This window comes from Nycticebus coucang, chromosome 15 (genome assembly GCF_027406575.1).
Source record: "Nycticebus coucang isolate mNycCou1 chromosome 15, mNycCou1.pri, whole genome shotgun sequence".
NCBI lineage: Eukaryota > Metazoa > Chordata > Mammalia > Primates > Lorisidae > Nycticebus > Nycticebus coucang.
The window spans coordinates 58251282-58270217 of record NC_069794.1 but is presented as its reverse complement, the minus strand read 5'-3'; the positions used below and the strand labels follow the sequence as shown (position 1 = coordinate 58270217).

The following is an 18936-nucleotide window of genomic DNA, read 5'->3' as shown; positions in this document are numbered from 1 at the left end:
ATTACTAAGAACGGCCTTAGCCATTTTTTTTCGGTTCCATACAAAACACAGAATCATTTTCTCCAAATCTTGAAAGTACGATGTTAGTATTTTGATAGGAATGGCATTGAATAGGTAGATTGCTTTGGGAAGTATAGACATTTTCACAATGTTGATTCTTCCCATCCATGAGCATGGTATGTTCTTCCATTTGTTAATATCCTCTGCTATTTCCTTTCTGAGGATTTCATAGTTTTCTTTATAGAGGTCCTTCATCTCCTTCGTTAGGTATATTCCTAGGTATTTCATTTTCTTTGAAACTATGGTGAAGGGAGTTGTGTCCTTAATTAGCTTCTCATCTTGACTGTTATTGGTGTATACAAAGGCTACTGACTTGTGGACATTGATTTTATATCCTGAAACATTACTTTATTTTTTGATGACTTCTAGGAGTCTTGTGGTTGAGTCTTTGGGGTTCTCTAAGTATAAGATCATGTCGTCAGCAAAGAGGGAGAGTTTGACCTCCTCTGCTCCCATTTGGATTCCCTTTATTTCCTTGTCTTGCCTAATTGTATTGGCTAGAACTTCCAGCACTATGTTGAATAGTAAAGGTGACAGAGGACAACCTTGTCTGGTTCCAGTTCTAAGGGGAAAAGCTTTCAGTTTTACTCCACTCAGTAAAATATTAGCTGTGGGTTTGTCATAGATAGCTTCAATCAGTTTTAGAAATGTGCCACTTATGCCTATACTCTTCAGTGTTCTAATTAGAAAAGGATACTGGATTTTATCAAATGCTTTTTCTGCATCTATTGAGAGGATCATGTGATCTTTATTTTTGCCTCTGTTAATATGGTGGATAACGTTTATGGACTTGCGTATGTTAAACCAGCCTTGCATCCTTGGTGTGTGTCACTCTTTATGGGTGCAAGACATGATTGCAAGAGGGACTTTACCTAACAATTGCAATCAGTGTAACCTGGCTTATTGTACCCTCCATGAATCCCCAACAATAAAAAAAATAAATGAATTGGGTTACAATAAACATTCAGGTACAGAAAAAAAAAATTATAAAATAAAATAAAAAAATATTAATTACACTTTGAGTTAAATGAAACCCCCCCCAAAGAGTGAAATGAAGCAAATTAGTATGTTTCAGATATAAGAAATATTAGTTCCCAAAGTATTTTCTAAAGTCTGGAGAATAAGATGTAAAAGAATATTAAAAGATTGGTGTCGGGCGGCGCCTGTGGCTCAAGGAGTAGGGCGCTTGTCCCATATGCCAGAGGTGGCGGGTTCAAACCTAGCCCCGGCCAAAAACCAAAAAAAAAAAAAAGATTGATGTCATGTTTTTAAACTTCATGTGTCAAATGTAGGCAGTTATTTATTAACTAAGTGTTAAGAAAAATAGGGAACCGATTAACTATTTTCATGCTATTAACCTCCATGTTAATAGCATAACATAAATGTTCTGTGTACAGCCATTACGGTGTATTAACTCCCGTCTTATTCTACATGTAAATGAATTCAGCGCTCAGAACCAGCCCTTCTCCCGTGGCTTCTCTATTTTAAGATTTTCGTTTGATCAGCATCATCGTAATTGAATTTCTTTAGTGAGTAGAACGTCCCCCAAAGAATGACTGTGAATCTTTGTTTTTCTTCTTTGGACTTGGGAGTCTTTGGAGACTTTGCTCAGCTCTGTATCTTTGTATAATTTCCTTAGTGATGCGTGTTCTCCATTTGCATTCCTTTTTTTTTTTTTAAGTTTCTAGACTTCAGCTTTTATATTGCTGATTAATATTTATCTTGCTAAATGTTAATCATATTAATACCTACCTGTTATTAGCATGTAGCAGGCTTCCTACTGGTATTAGGTAGGTCAGGTGACTGAGTTGGGGGAGTCACTAGTTGGTTGGTGGCGTGGGAGGATCCCTATTGAGCTCAGTTCTAGGAGTGGCTGTTACTCACTCAGAAGTCCCACACATAACACATTGATCCTGTTGAAGTCTGACTGTTACTGCCTTCCCTCCCTTGTCTTCCCAGCTTTCCATCTGTTAGTCTGTCTTAGATAGAATGAGAAGTCCTATTCAGCATAGTTTTTCTGGCTCCACCTGCCACTCTGCAAAGTTGATCTGGGCTTCTAAAGGGCTCTTTCCTGATCATCTTGTAGCCAGCCACATCCATAGATCTTATGGTTGCAAACATGCATCTTATAATTTGTATTTGGGTTGGTCTATCTGATGGACTTGTACAGTAGTATTTCAACAAACAGATGATGGTCTTATTTTCTAATGGTTAAGAATCCGGAGATTTTACATACAAAAGATAGGGGTTTCTGGCTTCACTGAAAATATCAGATGACCTGATGATACTGGGCCCACGTTCCTACCAGATTACTCGTCTAGAAAGGAGGATTCTTTCTTCCAAAATGCCATGGTCACCACACTCCCTAATTCTCTTTGACATAGCTCATGTCAGCCACTAACATTGTAAACCTTGGCACCTGTAGGATTTGAATCTGTAACCACTTTTTAAATTTTTTTCAGCGGAGCCTTACTTTTTCATCCTGGGTAGAGTGCCGTGGTATCATAGCTCACAGCAACCTCAAACTCTTGGGCTTCAGTGATTCTCTTACCTCAGCCTCCCGAGTAGCTGGGACTACAGACGCCTGCCACAACGCCTAGTTATTTTTAGTGATGGGGGTCTCACTCTTGCTCACACTGGTCTTGAACTCCTGAGCTCTTGCAATCCACCTGCCTTGGCCTCCCAGAGTGTTGGGATTACAGGCATGAGCCACTGCATGTAATCCCTTCTTAACCAAAGAGTTATTGAATCTACCTTTGTGGTATCCTTTAGGGAGCACCTGGTAGGTATCAGATGCTAGAGATATAAGACAATGAAATATAGTCTTTGCTCTTAAGAAGTTCATAGTCTATTGGGGGGAATAAACCCATCAGATAAATTATACCTTTTGACATGTGTCTCTGACATGTATATAAACAACAAGAAATAGCATCTGCCAAGTAGTTTATTAAAAATACAGTGAGTGTAAGGCATGTTTTAGGAAGGAGAGAGTGACCCCATCTTGGGGTATTTGGGGCAAAGTATTTGATCTGATTCTTAGTGGATTTTCGGGCTTTTAATTAGCAGACATGGGTGAAAATGGAATCCCCTAGAGGAGGCAAGGCCATAAGCCCAGTAGAGCACAGAGATGGACAAGGGAGGAGAGGAACGGGCACTGCAATCGTGCTGCCAGCAGGGGCTGAGGCTTCTTTTTTGGTAGTTGGTACAGATAGGGTTTGAAAGGTAAGTTAAAGTGAAATGGGTAATGCTAGGGTTTGGATTTTATCTCTTGTACAGTGAGAAGTGACCCACATTGCAATGAGAATGATATGATCAAAGCAAGGTTTTTGGTGGATTAGGTATTATCCTTGAGCAGGGTGGATTAAAGGGAGAGAAATGCAAAGTAAGTAAAATTTATGGACCATTTGTTATATACAAAGCTCTGTGAAGTTTAAGAAAAAAAGCCTGGCTGCTTATGGGATTTCCCCCACTCTAGTACTTGAAATAAAAAAAGGAAACAAGATAGGTCTTGATGTATGTTTCAATTTATTCATTATGTGACACGTGGTGAACCCTTTCAAACAGAAGAGCCATGTCTTTTTCAGCTCGGAGTGACTTTCTTTTATTTCTTTGATTATTGATCTTTTGAACACTCTAATCTCTCTTTCTGAAATTCTTGTTACACATAAATACCAGATCTTCTGGATAATTTCCTTTGTGTTTCTCATGTATTTAATATTTTATCACATTTATCTCTTATGCTTCAAGTTACGGGGGAACTTCTTGAACTTGTGTTATAATTAAATTATTCGGCTTTTCTACAGAATCCATCTGGTACGTACTTCATTGATGGCATTTTAAAAGTTATCTGCCATTTTTAATCATTAATAAATATTTTCTGATACTAAAAAATGAGATGGGATTATAAATAATATATATTTAAAACTGCTCTCTAAAGTTATCTTACATCAGTCCTCACGAATATACCCACGAGGAGACATTTTTATGCTTAATTGAAGGTTAAGGAAACTGAGGCTCAAAGGTTTTGTGAAACTTGCCCAAAGTCTCAAATCAAGCGTATGAAAGCATCTGCAGTAACTTTCCTGACTGTCTGACTTCAAAGAACATGGTTTGACCTCCTTCCTCCATATCATGCGTTGTGGAGAGCTCATAATCATTATTATTCTCATACGAAATGTGCCAAGATACTAAAGACATAAAAATGCACAATTTATTCTGGGTACAATCTGCACCCTTGCAGCCTGCTGAATGAGGAAAGAGTTTGATAGACTTGGAGAGGGCTCTGAACTAAAGCATATCCTCTAATCCTCCCTTGGTCTATTAGACCCCGAATCTGAGCAGCTGGAACAAAGTCTCTGAAAATGAATATTTCATAGGTAAACTTTTATGTTTTATTTCTTCTTATCCAAACAGCATCTTTCAAGTTCTCCAGGGAAGGGAGAAAATGTGGGTAAGTCATGACAGGGGTAATGAGACTCTCCCGATTCAACTTGCTCAGAACATGTTAGCCACCTGCTTCGCCCAGATGCTCCAGGCTAGGAGGCACCAGGAGAAAACAAAAGGCAGTGGTTTTGGCTTAGGCTAGCACAGCAGGCCGCCTGCTCACCTGCCTACAGGTGTGTGCCTGCATGTGCTACCCTGACAGAGCTGTTAGAATAGGCCCAACGTTTTCTCAGCTCACTCTGTAGGACTTTTGTCTCTCTAGACCAGTGTTTTTCAACCGTTTTTTATTCCACAGCACACTTGAACATATAGTTAACCTTCTGCAGTGCACTTAAATTATGTTGATCAAAAAAGAAGAAAGAGTAAAAAAAGAATATACTTACTGTGCTTTGAACTGCTTTCAAAAATAATTTAATTAATGATCTTTAACAATTTTCACAGCAGACTTAAGAGCCTCTTGCAGCACGTCAGTTGAAAATCACTGCTCTAGAGTGATGCAGGCTTTCCAGCATTTTCTTAGAGTAAAAAAAAATAGTCTATAGGTACATATATTCATTTATATGACTTCAAAATACTTTCAATAGTTTCACAGGAGGAGGATTGACAAACTTTTAAGAACTAGCTCAAAGGTATTGTGAGTGAATTTAGAATGAGAATTTTGATTTGATTTCTTGTAAGTTTAATGTATCTAGGAAGGAGATAGAAAAAGCTTGGGGGGGTATCCAGACTGGTAAAGTGGATCTGGGGTCCAGGATTTCCTTGGTTCTACTTGTGCGCAACACACAATTTTACCCCTTCAGAGACTCCTGGTCTGCCAGAGACTGACCTGGGTCCCCAATGTCCTCAGGAGCTTTTCCTATTTCTGTTTCTCATCTTAGTGCAAAGAAAAAAGCTACAGCAACAGAGTATATCAGGAGGGGTTAAAGACTTCTTTCCAGGTATTTTTCCATGTACCTGGGCTTGGCAGCATCTGGGCGTTGGAAGAACAATTGGTTGATCTTATTGCATCAAATATGATTGAAATCTAGGCCAGGTGCATTGGCTCATAATATGTAATACTAGTACTCTGGGAAGCCAAGGCACGAGGACTTCTTGAGGCTAGGAGTTTGACAGCAGCCTGAGCAAGGGCAAGACCCTATCTCTACAAAAAATAAGAAAATTAGCTGGGCATGGTGGTGCACACCTGTAGTCCCAGCTACTCAGGAGGTTGAGGCAGGAGGATTGCTTGAGCCCAGGAATGTGAGGTTACTGTGAGCTACGATTATGCCACTACACTCAAGCATGGGAGACAGAGCAAGATTCTGTCTCAAACAAAACAAAACATATATATGCACACATATATATATTTGAACATTTAACAATTGCAATAATAATGATTAAGGCTCAATGTGGATGAGTGTTGGTGGTTTCTATTGTAAGACAGCAGTGTGACAAAAACTTAAAATAGCCTTAGGATCTTAGATATAATGGTTGGACCAGAGTGTGGAATCTTCTAACTGCACTCAAGCTGTTGAGTTTGGTTTTGAATGCCACACTGTGTACAGGAGCATCCTGAGCATATTCAGGGGTGACAAGTAGGCTGGAAGTGCACAGATAACTTAAGGCACTGGAGGTGTTTCATCTTTAAGAGAATGAGCCTGAAGGGACATTGTGCACTGGTTCAGGCAGATGAAGACAAATGGGTGTCAGTAATGAGTTCTTTGGAAGAAATAACTTTTCTAACATTGACTAAATGGGCTGCTATAAAAGGCAATGAGCTCCCTAACATCAGAAATGTTCAAGATCACGTACCAAATGACCTTCTAAATGAAAGATTCTGGGATGTTATGATTTGTAGGATCTTGCAAGTGATCTGTTTGAACAAAGGCAGTGGTTTTGTTCACTACCAGCCATGGTTGATGCCTCATTTCCTTTCTCCCTTTTCAACCCCATTTAAAGGGCTTCCATCCCAGCAGCCCTGAGGAGATTGCTCCTGGCAAGCTCACCAGCACTTCTTGGTCACCAATCCCCCAATTTTTTCTGTCCCTGTCATATTTAACTGTTTCATGAGCACAATGGCAACTCCTACTCTCTGGAAATAGACGCTTCTTTTGGTTCTATGATCTCATACTTGACAAATGGTTTTCCTTTTATTGACTTTTGTTTCAATCTCCATCGCTAGTTATTCCTTCTCTGTTCAACATTAAAATTGTGTGCCCCAGCACACCATGGGATTTCCTTCTCTTCTCTTTCCATATGTATTAAATCTACACGGTGGTTTTAAGACATGTATGCAAATTCCCTGACATGCCTCTCATCCAGAAGTGGAGTCTATGTCTCCTTCCCTTGAATTAGAGTTGAGCATAGTGATTCATCTGTAAACACTGGAATGCAGCAGAAGAGATGATTTCCAATGCCAGAGGCCAAGTGAAAAAAGACCATGAAGCTTCTACCTGCTTGTGTTGGAAACTTGGTCTTTGAAATCCTGAGCTGCCAGCAGTAGAAATACTTGGGAAGCCCTAGTCCCCAGAGAGATCGTGCATAGCACTCCAACAGACAGTCCAGCTGGGAACCCTGGTGTGGAGGAGCAGACATAAGCTTTTCCAACTGTGCTCTGATAAATTCTTGACTCGCAGAAAGTGGGAACAAAATAAAATGGTTGCTTTATTCCACTAAGTTTTGGGGTGGCTTATTATGCAGCAATGTAACTGATACATTCCCTAAAGGGGGGGGTCTCATCTTGTAGCATGATTTACGTATCATCTATAAATGCCCATGAGTTCCAAATCTACTTTCCAGCCCTAATGTCTTCCCAGAACTCCAGACTCTTAAATTTATTATGTAGTGTGGGTATCTAGAATGGCTTCTTGCCATTCCTCTATCTCTGTATATATCCAGTTTTTCAAGTAAAAACTCCATTAGTCTTATTTCCACCTTTTCCTCCAACAGCACTTGAGTTTGTCCCCGCGGCATCCCACCTACCTTTGTCCAAACCAAAGTTGCTATAATCTCTCTTTTCATCTACTGTCGTATCTACTTAACTGGTTTTCCTTACTCTATGCTTGTCCTCTTACAGTCCATCCCCTGCACAGTAACCTTATTAGTTACTTATGACTGTGTAACACATTATCCCAAGACTTAGTGACTTCAAATAACAATTTCGATTATTGCACAGTTTCTGTGGGTTGGGAATCTGGGTACAGCTTAGTGAGGTTCTCTGACAGCGGAGCTCAAGGCTTGACTGGAAAGGATCTGCTTCTTATGTCACAAGTATGATTGTAAGCAGGATTTGGTTCATCAGTGACTCTTAGACTAAGGGCCTCAGTTACTCATAGACTGTTGGCTGGAGGCCCCTTGTAATTCCTTGTCATGGGGGTCTACAACATGACAACTGGCTTCCTCAGGGTGAGGGAGAAGGCAGGCAAGTCACGGCCTTTCCTAACTTAACCATGGAAGTGCCAGCCGTTCCATCACTATTGCCATGTTATATTAATTAGAAGCAAGTCACTAGGTCTGGCCCACTCTTGAGGGAAGGGTTTATGCAAGTGTCTGAACATCAGGAGGTGGAATCACTGGTCGGCCACCTCAGCAGGTGCTTACCACATGGTTCCAGAGTGATCTTGTAAAATCAGTGATAACATCCTATGGCATCCTTCCTTAAAAACTCCCAATGACTTTTGTTGCATTTTAGAAGGAATCCAATTCCTATTGCTTTGCAGAGCCCAACATATCTAGCCCCTGCCTACTTTTCTTACCTCTTATCTTACTCTGCTTTCTTTCACCCATCTCCCTCCAGCCATTCTGTTTTTCTATTTCTAGAATTTGCCAAGTATGCTCCTTTTTCAGAGCTTTGAATCGGAGATTTCACTGTTTTCGTCACTTCCCCCCAGTCTATGTGGAAATGGTTGTGTCAGGTTCACGGTACCTGGTTCTTATTCCAGCACCAAAGAGTGATTCCTAGGGTCATAACGACAGAACAATAAACACGCAGAACAGATATGCAATCCAAGCAGTAAGTTTTATTAAGCATAGTAGGTTCTAAGGAAGGAATACAAGCGGAGATAACCCCGAGTTTTTAGCATACATCTGCTTTTATATGGTGAGGCGACTATCCTTCCTCCCCCTAAGTGGAGTTTTCATTTCCCACCCTTGGGTGATTGACAAGCTGAGTGGTAGTGGTAGTGATGGGGAGTCTGACCTTTCATAACTCTCTTAGTTTGTACGCAAGCATCCTCCCAGAATTCTTTACAAAAGCTCATGGTGGGGGAGGGGGTGTCAAAACTATAGTGCTAATTAGATCATAATGAACCCCAGGTCATTGAGGACAGCTGAAACCCCTACTATGGATACTCCAGTTCACCCTGTTTGTGGTTTTTTATTTATTTATTTATTTATTTATTTATTTATTTATTTATTTATTTATTTATTTTTACTGTTGGGGATTCATTGAGGGTACAATAATTGTGGGTTTTTTTTTTTTTGTAGAGACAGAGTCTCATTGTACCGCCCTCGGTAGAGTGATGTCACACGGCTCACAGCAACCTCCAGCTCTTCGGCTTACGCTATTCTCTTGCCTCAGCCTCCCAATTAGCTGGGACTACAGGCGCCCGCCATAACGCCTGGCTATTTTTTTTGTTGCAGTTTGGCCGGGGCTGGGTTTGAACCCACCACCCTCGGTATATGGGGCTGGCGCCCTACTCACTGAGCCACAGGCGCCACCCCACCCTGTTTGTGGTTTTAACCATATCACTGGTTTGTGGTCTTTCTACCTCTTTCTGGTTGCTCAGTTCATACATTCTCATATCACAGACAAAACATCTGCCCCTCTTCTCTCTTCCTTGGCTCTACCTAACATTGGTTCTTCTCATACAGATCTCTACTTTGATGTCACCTTCTCAGAGAGGCCTCCCTGATCACTCAGCTTGAAATTGGTCTCTAGTCTTTAACCTATCAACCTCTTTCATGCTCTGCATTGCTCTTCTCACTGCATAACATCATCATTATTTGTCCATTCATTTATCTGCCTCTTTCCTCCCTTCTCTCCCATAAATAGAATGGATTTAATACATGACCAGTACACTTCCAGCAATATCATCTCTATGAATAGAATTACCAGAGACTTTCTAATACAAAATTCTTATAGTAAGTTTGTATCAATAGCTAACAGCTATATAATACTTATAAGTGATGAAATTCTGGGTCAAATGCTTTATATGTATACATTCATTTACTTATTTATTTATTTTATAATATTTCTTAAATTATTATTTTTTCTTTACCCGTTTTGTTTCTTTACTCTGATCTAAGTCCCAGTATCAACTCATTTAACCATCACAACACTCAGGTTCTACATACATATAAGGAAAGTGAGGCACAGAGAAGGTAAGTTGCCCTAGCTCACACAGGTATCAAGTAAGACAGCTCTAGAGTCTAACTTTGAGTCCTCACTCTTTTTTTTTTTTTGAGTCCTCACTCTTAATTACTAGTACATTCTCCACTCATTTGCAAAATCAAAAGCCTTCCATCATTATTCAACATAGGAATAAGCTGGTTACCAGATTTATGCACTGAGGATTTACCCCTCCCCCAAGAATGCAGAACTTGTAGTCTTTTGATTTATTTATTTTCTTCATTAACTATATTTCTACCATTTTAGTGACTGTGTTTCAACCATCTGGGATAGAGGGGGAAGAAATGTTGAAATGTAAAGAAATACATTCTCCAAAGTGCTCTTCCCACTTTTACCCAGGGAACAGATCATGTTTCTAAGTATCTCTCAAATCTGCTCCGGCCTGTAGTCATGGGAAGGCTTTCAGAAGTTTTCCTGGCTTTTTGGCAGGAAGAGAACAACTGTTTGCTTGGTTATGATCTTAAAAAATACTCCCTTGCTCCAAAGATATTATTGACTCAGTGATACTTTCTGTGTTACACCATCCAACACCCCCCTTGGCTATAACAGCACAGGGTTTTACTGTGTAATTGCTTCATTCTCCATCCATGCAGAGCTACCTGTGTGGCTCCACTATCCCATCTTGTTCCTCTGAAAAATTCTCTTCACATACATTTTGAAATTAAGCTGGTGATTTTCCAGTGAAGAAATTTCCCCTGCCCAGATGATGACGATCCAATGGCAGACACCAGGGGCAGCGCTGGTTGCCGAGTGCTGAGATGGAACAAACATCACCCTGCTTCTCATTCCTTCCCTCCTGAGAAGGAATGGCAATGTCTTGAGAGTCAGAAAGAAAACAGTGGCCAAATAAAAATGACTTATTGAAAAATCTGCTTGGTCCCCCAGGAGGTCTGTTGCAGCGGCAGTCTCCACAGGGAGCTGGGTTCTTCCTTGCATAAACAGGAAGGCATATCTCCATTTTCTTTGGTGTATGCTGTCTCCGGGTAGAAAGACTGCTATTTTTTTTTTTCTTCTTTTTTTGTTTAAGCTGAACATTCACCTGAACAAATAGCAGATGTTGATGAATATTAATTTGTGCTGAGATTAATGCTTCAAAGTGTCAATTTAATTTCTGTTTTACTATTCAGCCCCTGATTGTAATGAGCTACTTCAGGATGTGGGGAGCATACACCTGGCTCAGGGTAGAGGCTGGGGGGTTCCAGGGAGTGGAGCCAGGTCCTCTTCCAGTGAAGAGCTGGTAGAGAGAGAGACAGAGAGAGAGAGAGAGAGAGAGAGAGAGAGAGAGAGAAAAGCTATTTGAGGCCAGGGGCTGAGCAAGTGCCCAATCGGGGGGGTCCAGGCTCCCACTAAGACCTTTCATGGTCTCCTTTTAATATATCTCAGCCCATTTCTGTTGCTGACTCTTTAGGTTCCTGAGAGATTTAATTCTAATTTCTATCTACTTAGGTCCACATGTAGGATACAGAGATAAGCCAATGGAGGTGGACATATTGGAGTTTTGGCCTCAGCCCTGCATCTCACCAGCTCAGGCACATTTCTTCACTTTTATGAGTCTCAGGTATCTCACTTGTAAACTAGAGTCACTGAGGAGACTAAGAGAGGCCCCCGTGTTCCATGATTCGCTAGGGGCAGGCCTTAAGTAACACTCAATAAATGAGATTCCCTTCCCCCTTCCCTTCTGATGGATAACCCTCTGCTGGAATAATGTAAATATTTAACTTCTTCTTTACTGAGTTTTCAAATACCTCTCTGTTATAAACGTTTATTTCTCCATGTTGCATAATTTCCTAATTCTGTCTGCCTTGTTAGCAACATGGTAAGTAAATGTGACATAAATGTTGCTATTTTGAGTTTTCTGCTCAAAATAATGATAATGTTATGATTAAAAAAAAAAAAAAAAAGACCTGGGCAGCACCTGTGCCTCAAGGGAGTAGGGTGCCGGCCCCATATAGCAGAGGTGGCAGGTTCAAATCCAGCCCCGGTCAAAAAAAAAAAGAAAAAACCCTGAAAAAAAAAAAAAAAAGACCTGGCTACTCAGGAAGCTGAGGCAAGAGAATCACTTGAGACCAAGAGTTTGAGGTTGCTGTGAGCTGTGACACCATGGCACTCTACCAAGGACGACATAGTGAGGCTCTGTCCAAAAAAAAAAAATGCTTATAAGTACCCAATTCCGTAATTGTCTTGATCCTCACTGATCTATGTTGCTGCTTCTCTGTCAGCTGGACAAATGGGATGTATTACTCTCTCATAGAAAATTGCTGTCTGTGGCCCCAGCCCCTGCCCTGCCGTGCATTCAACATCCTGTTTTGTCTTCCTGCGCCTCCTCTCTTGCCCTCTCTGGTCCCACAGACCTCAGGTTGCAGCACATTAGTAACTGCAATCAAGAGAGTCCTGAATAGTGTCAGGGCATAGGATTGCAAGGTCTCCTGGTTCTGTTGTTGAAAGCCTCCCAGGCGAGTTGCCGCGGCTCTACCATCCCCAGCTCCCTTCAGCACCCTCTGCGGATCCCCAGCTCCCTTCAGCACCCTCTGCGGATCCCCACCTCCATGTACATCTCTTTCTCTTCCATTTGTTTCCTAGGGCTGCCCTAACAAAGTACCAAAACCTGAGTGGCTTAAAATAACATAAATTTATTATCTCATAGTTTTGGACACTGAAAGTTCAAAAATCAGTCAAGATGTTGATAGGGCCACGTTCCTTCTGAAGTCTTTAGGGGAGAAGCCTCTGGGCCTCTTCCAGTGTCTGGGGGAGGCCCTCCTTGTCTTGTGGCAGCACAAATCCATGTCTGCCTCTGTCCTCACGTCATATTCTGCTGGCATTTTTACATTGTCTTCTCCATCCTATGTCCAAATTTCCCACTTTTAGGTGAGTACTACCCTGTTTTCCCCAAAATAAGACATCCTCCGAAAATAAGACCTACTTACTGGACAGATAAGACATCCCCTGAAAATAAGACCTAGCACATCTTTGGGAGCACACCTTAAAATAAGACAGTGTCTTATTTTCGGGGAAACAGGGTAGTCATGTTGGCTTTGGCCCCATCCTACTGACCTCATCTTAAATTGGTTAAATCTACAAAGATCCTGTTTCCAAATAAGGTCCTGTTGGGAAGGTTCCGGTTGTGTCTGTGTCAGCTCAGGGCTTCTACCTGTCTGTTGCATCAGGTTAAAACTTTATTGATTGAGTAACAACTATTTTCTCAACGGTTACACCTCTACCCATCACCCTAAAAAATCCTGTCTGTCCTTGATCTCTTCCGTCTGGTCACTCTGTCTTTATCTTTGGGCTATTTCAGTGACTTCAGCCCCTGCCCTCACTCTCAGACCAGCAGTTTGGCCCCTGCTGGCTGCCTTCTCCTCTGCTCCTCTGTTCTATGCCCTTTCCAGGCTGTTTCTCTTTTTTCCCCTCCTCCTTTCTGTATCACTCTCTTCCTTCTTTTAATTCTTTAAACACTGCAGCATCCTAACTCTTGTCATTCACGGAATCGAAAACCAGCTGGTAGTTTCTGTCCTTTTGGTTTATACCATTCTGGACATCAACATGAGTTCCTTAACACTTCCTGATACTCCTCTGTTTTTTCAAAGCAACATTCATAGCTTCTGATGTATTTTAACAGCCTTGAGACATCACTCTGTACTGGAACACAGCCCAGTCTCCTACCTCTGCTGCCTTTTCCAAACACGACCTTGGTCCCCTGGGGATATTTCTTGTTCTTTTCCAAGTACTGAGAGATGCCTTCTTGCTGAAGTTATTGTATGGTGCTTTTCTAACAAAACTTAAGGGGTCTGGATGGCTGACCACTCTTCTAATGAACTCAGTGACGTCTCTGGGAAAGGTACTCAAACTCATTTGCAAGATTACCTTGTTGTTAATTCTGCCTGAAAACACTGTGGTCCTAGACTTCCCCAGGAAGGTGAAAGTCAAGCCTAAGAAAATCCTTTTTTAAATCTCCAGAAAAAAGCATTGCTAAAATGAAAAATAATCTCCAATTTCAGGGTTCCATATTTTCTTTTGTCTGTGTTGTACATGCTATGTCCTGAGTGATCTGATTTCATTTTTTTTTTATCATTGTTTAGGTACTATTTATATGCTGCAAAATGTCAAATCTAATTCCCTTGGCTTGTTGCCTTGCCTCAGCTCCAGATGTATATTTTTAGCTACCTGCAATCTACCTGAATGTCCTGCAGGCACCACACGCGGAGCTGTCCTAGGTCCCTGCTGTTCCTCCTCTTGTGCTCTGGATTTTGGTTACTAGCCTCAAGTAGATCCTCCATCTCCCACAGTAGGCACCCTTGTCCCTGGTTCTGTGTCCAATCACTTAATGCATCCGTCATTCTGTCTCAGGAAGGTTCATGTATCTCTTTTCATTTGATCTTTGTCCTTAACATTTTCCACTCAACTCCAGCCCTTTTAACCCGTCTTCTATTGCATTTCCTCCTCATTCCAATCCATATAGATTTCTTTTTAAGAAGTACAGTTCAGGGCAGCACCTGTGGCTCAGTTGGTAAGGCGCAGGCCCCATATACCGAGGGTGGCAGGTTCAAGCCTGGCCCCGGCCAAACTGCAACCAAAAATTAGCCGGGCGTTGTGGCAGGCGCCTGTAGTCCCAGCTACTTGGGAGGCTGAGGCAGGAGAATCACTTACGCCCAGCTGTGAGCTGTGTGAGGCCACGGCACTCTACTGAGGGCCATAAAGTGAGACTCTGTCTCTGCAAAAAAAAAAAAAAAGAAAGTACAGTTCACCACGTGGCTGTCTTGTTTTGAAGATACTGCTGCCTTCCCACTGCCTGGTATGTAAATCTCTAAGCTCCCTATGATTTCATTCTGGGCTTGTCAAATCTGACTATGATTTATGTCTCAGGGTCTATCCTTCTGTTCCTGCTCCCACCTGGGAGCATAACAAATTTCTGCCAAATAAAGCTTCTCATTGTGTACTAGAAACAACCTACCACTTGATGCCTTTGGACTTTTGCATATACTGTTTCCTGTCTTTGGGACACCCTCTCCTCCCTTCTTTACCTGGTAAATTCCTTCGCACCTTTGCAGTCCAGCACAGTGTTAAATTATTGGGGAAGCCAACAGTAACCCCCCAACCAGATGACGGTGGTCCCTCCTATACCCCTGGGTAGTAGTTTGTTCATAGTTGTATAGTAGGACCCTATAGATTAGAATAATTTGGCTTTTTTCTCATTCTTCTCCCCCATTAGACCATGAAATCTTCAACAGCTAATACAGTGCCTGGTATTCAATAGAAAATTGGCCATGTCTTTTAACGTTCAAAGCCTTCATAATATCTTACTCAACTCCATGTTTGTTTGTTTTTTATCTCTTTTTCTATTTCTTACTTCCCTTCTTTATTTTCTCCTTAGAGAAAACTCAGAAGTGGTATCTCAAAATCCACTGTATAAGCTATAAGCAAACCAACTAACAAATAAGCTGAGGTTTATAAAAAGGTGGTAGTATCAAGTGAGGGTGGCATTAGACTGTCCCCGGCCTGCCCTGAGGTGGATGGGTACTGCAGAGGATGGCCGCAGAATTTTTTCTGAGCTCCCCAGCAATCTGAACAAAGGGTACATGATCAGTTTCTACAATTGTTAGTATCCATGTAATAAAACAACTCCTTGCTCTGGGAAATAACAGTAACTCTAAGCCCTGAGGGCTGAGAGAAGTTTCTTGCGAGGTCACCGCGTAACTCTCTGCAGGGCCTGGTGGCTCTTGGATGAGCTTTGGGAAGGTGGTGTCATATTTGTCCAGTGTGTGCCTTATTGCGTTCTAATCAGGAAATGAGTATATTTTCTCTTGATCTGTGTCTGATGAACAAGGACAGGCAAAAGAGTGGACAGATGAGGGACCCCATCCTTGGACTAAATGCCCTGATAGATTCCTTTATCCATCCATTCATTTGCTCACCCATCAGGCACTAGTTCTTAATCAAATGCTTATTCTATAGGAGGCTTGATGGGGACTTTCCTTTCTGCTTCCTATTGTGCCGTTTCTCCCACCTTAAGTTTGGCTGGAAATTACCTTACCATATATCAGCTCTTCTGAATCAGAGGCCAGAGGCTGCATAAACCTAAATTGCTTTGTACCGAATTCAGCACTCAGGCTGGAGGTTTTTCAGTGGCAGCTAATGGTTGTCATAGGGAGGAACAAAAAGGGCTATTGGACATGCTTCTTTTGAAGCGTCCAGGGAGTTTTCTGGCTCTGGACAGATTGCTTTCACAGAGCAATTTTAGTCATTATCAACTGAGAATAAAACCTACTTTACAAAATTAAATTAGGTAGTCCTCCCTCCCAGATTCATTTCCTTTCCCCTTTAGTGTGATGAAACCCATCTCTATTTAGCAGGCCATGTAACCTCTCCTACCTCGTTGTTCAAACCATTTAGTAAAATAAAAAGGCTTTAAAAAAGGAGGTTGCAAATATAAACATGAGTGCAATTAAGATCTCAACTCCATTACATTAATATAACTACTTTGCATGGGAGTTCATTATGCCTCGCATCAGGGTTTTAACGCTTTCTCTGGTTTAGTGCTGTCTTTAGTTAGAAGGAAACATCCTGCTAGAGGAAACAATTGCCTCTTGGGTTGGAAAATAGTCTGAATAGGATTCCATTGTGATTAATTAAACTCACACTTAATAAAATAAAAGGAGCTAAACAGTTGTTCTTCAAACTGACAGCATATTCGGTGAACAAAAAAGATTTATAACACTGCATTTAAAATTTCCTGATGTAACAATATAGTATAGAAATTACTCATCTTTTTTTTTTTTTCTTTTTGTCAGAAACATGGTGAGGCTTTCTTTTAGTGCAAAAAATAGAGGCACAAACAAGAATGAGGGAAGTAGAAAAAAGGATTTAATTAGCAAGCACAGGCATGATAATATGGATATAAGCCTTTATTTTCTCTCCATTACCCTCAAATTATTTCTCTCAAACATTTTATCAGACAATTCTTCTTTGCAGTCAGCTCTAAATGTGCGCTGCCTTGGTGAGGAGGGGGCCGCACATCTTTCTCCCCGATAACAGCTTTCCTCCCTGAACATCATTCTCCAAATTGAAAAGCAGCTCCCTTCTCCTTTCAGCTCCTCTGCTGGCCTAACCCACGCCTCTACTCCACTCAGCGGGTCTTTCAGGAAATAACCATTGTCAGCCCTTAGAATTCAAGGCAAGCCACGTCAGTGGCATTAGAAACCTATTACTAACATGTCCGAAAAGAGAATAATGAGCCCTGCTTTGAAAAGTGTTTTCCCTCAGCCTCCCCTTCTCGCCATTTCTATTTTTTGTCTTTGCCTCCTTGTCTTGTCTCCTTGCCTCTTGCTTTGTGTCTGTGTCTGTCCATCCTTCCCAGTGGCTCCCCCTGCTTCTTTCCCTCACCATTGCCACTCATCCTGGCCTACCTCTCTGTCCCTCCTCCCTCTTCTTAAATTCTGAGTCTCTAAGTTGCAATCAAGATTCTTGAAGCCAAATCAGGAGTGATGGAGCATGTCTCTGGAGAGGGTCTCGCATTAACTGGCAAGACTCAGGAACTGCTATTAATGAATAAAGGCAGCTCCCCAGGGTCAGCCGGTGTTCCTAGGGCGGCACATTTAAGTCCTTTCCGGTTGGTCATGTCTGTCAAGAGACTCAGTTGAGCTCAAGTACTGATTTGTTTTCTGATGAAACGTTGCTTCCGAGGCTTCAGCAGCATCGGTGTGATGTGTATAAAGTTACCTCTCTGGGTCCTGTCCTTTATCTGTGCTGTCATAGCACAGCCCACAGTAAGCCCCATAAACTGATCCAGCCAGAGCAAGAAGAGCCGGAGGTCGACGGGGATGTGATTTAGACTTTTTCTAGTCTGTAGGAGGCATCAAAAGAAAATGTCCCCTTAAATGCTATTTTGGAAGACAGCTAGACTGCTCGCAGAGGACTGGGGGAGCTTTCTTTTTTCTTTTTTCTTTTCATTTTTTTTGAGACTAGCCCTGGGTAGAGTGCCCTGGCGTCATAGCTTTCTGACAAACTGCCTACTGGGCTAAGACATGGATAATCATACTCGTTTGCTTGAGATGTGCAGGCTTGAGAAACAGAATTACCAAACCAATCTGAAAATCCAGAGATGAAACGTGATAGAAACTTTATTGATTTGGCAACCTTGATGTTCCCTTTTTGAGCCCTTGATGAATGTGTAGAGTGAATACGGAACAAATACCCACGGTCCGACTGCTGCTTCCTGGTTTCCGGTTCTTTCTTCTCCCGTTTTACAGAATTTTTAAGACAGTTGAGAAAACTGATTTCTTTAAAAGAATAATTTATAAAATGAGAACCCATCTGAGGTGTTAGCCTTGTCCATCTAGCAAGAATAGAGAGAAAGAATTAAAGATACTTATAAAGTCAAACTGTTAGGGAATTTAGTGGTACTTCAGAATTTATTCCTTTACTTTTTCTGGTTTTTCAGTCCTTGGTGCCATCTGTAAGGTTAGAAAAACAAGAATTGGGAAATTTCAGTTTGGTTCAGTTGGAAACATGTTTATTAACTACTGTGTATGAGGTATTGATGAATGGCTGGGATCCTACGGAGAGTGGGACATGGATCTTGCCCTCCGAGAGCTTATGGTCATTATGGAGCACACAGGGGTGTTACAAGGAAAGTGCTGAATAAATGTCACTTCTCTTCCCTGCTAACTCTAAAACACCCCAACTCTCACCTTTACCTTGACATAAGCACTTTCTGAGCAGGATGACCAAGCACCGGTCAGAATGCTTTCCTAGTTGGATTGTTTGGTTTCTCCCCACTTGTTTGGGTTCTGCTTGGCAGAGCAGCAGTGTCCCTGTGCTCGTATACCACTTTGCATAGACTTCCACTTCCCAACTGTGACCAGGGGATGTTTGTGGAATACATGAATGAATGAATGAATGAGGGCCTAAATTGTGTTTCTATTATTTTTATCAATTTGTCTTTTACTTTGTACTCTATGAACTCTTTCAGGAAGGGTGGGGACATTTTTCTTTTCATCTTTATGTCCCCAAACAATGTGTGCTCACAAAAATTCCTGGAGTTACATTTA

At 41.5% G+C, this 18936-nt stretch overlaps 1 pseudogene; it reads right to left on the bottom strand.

Moving 5' to 3' along the window:
* Positions 1-14226, bottom strand: part of LOC128566446 (40S ribosomal protein S19-like) — a 61090-nt pseudogene extending 46864 nt beyond the window's left edge.
* Between the last annotated feature and the right edge of the window lie 4710 nt (positions 14227-18936).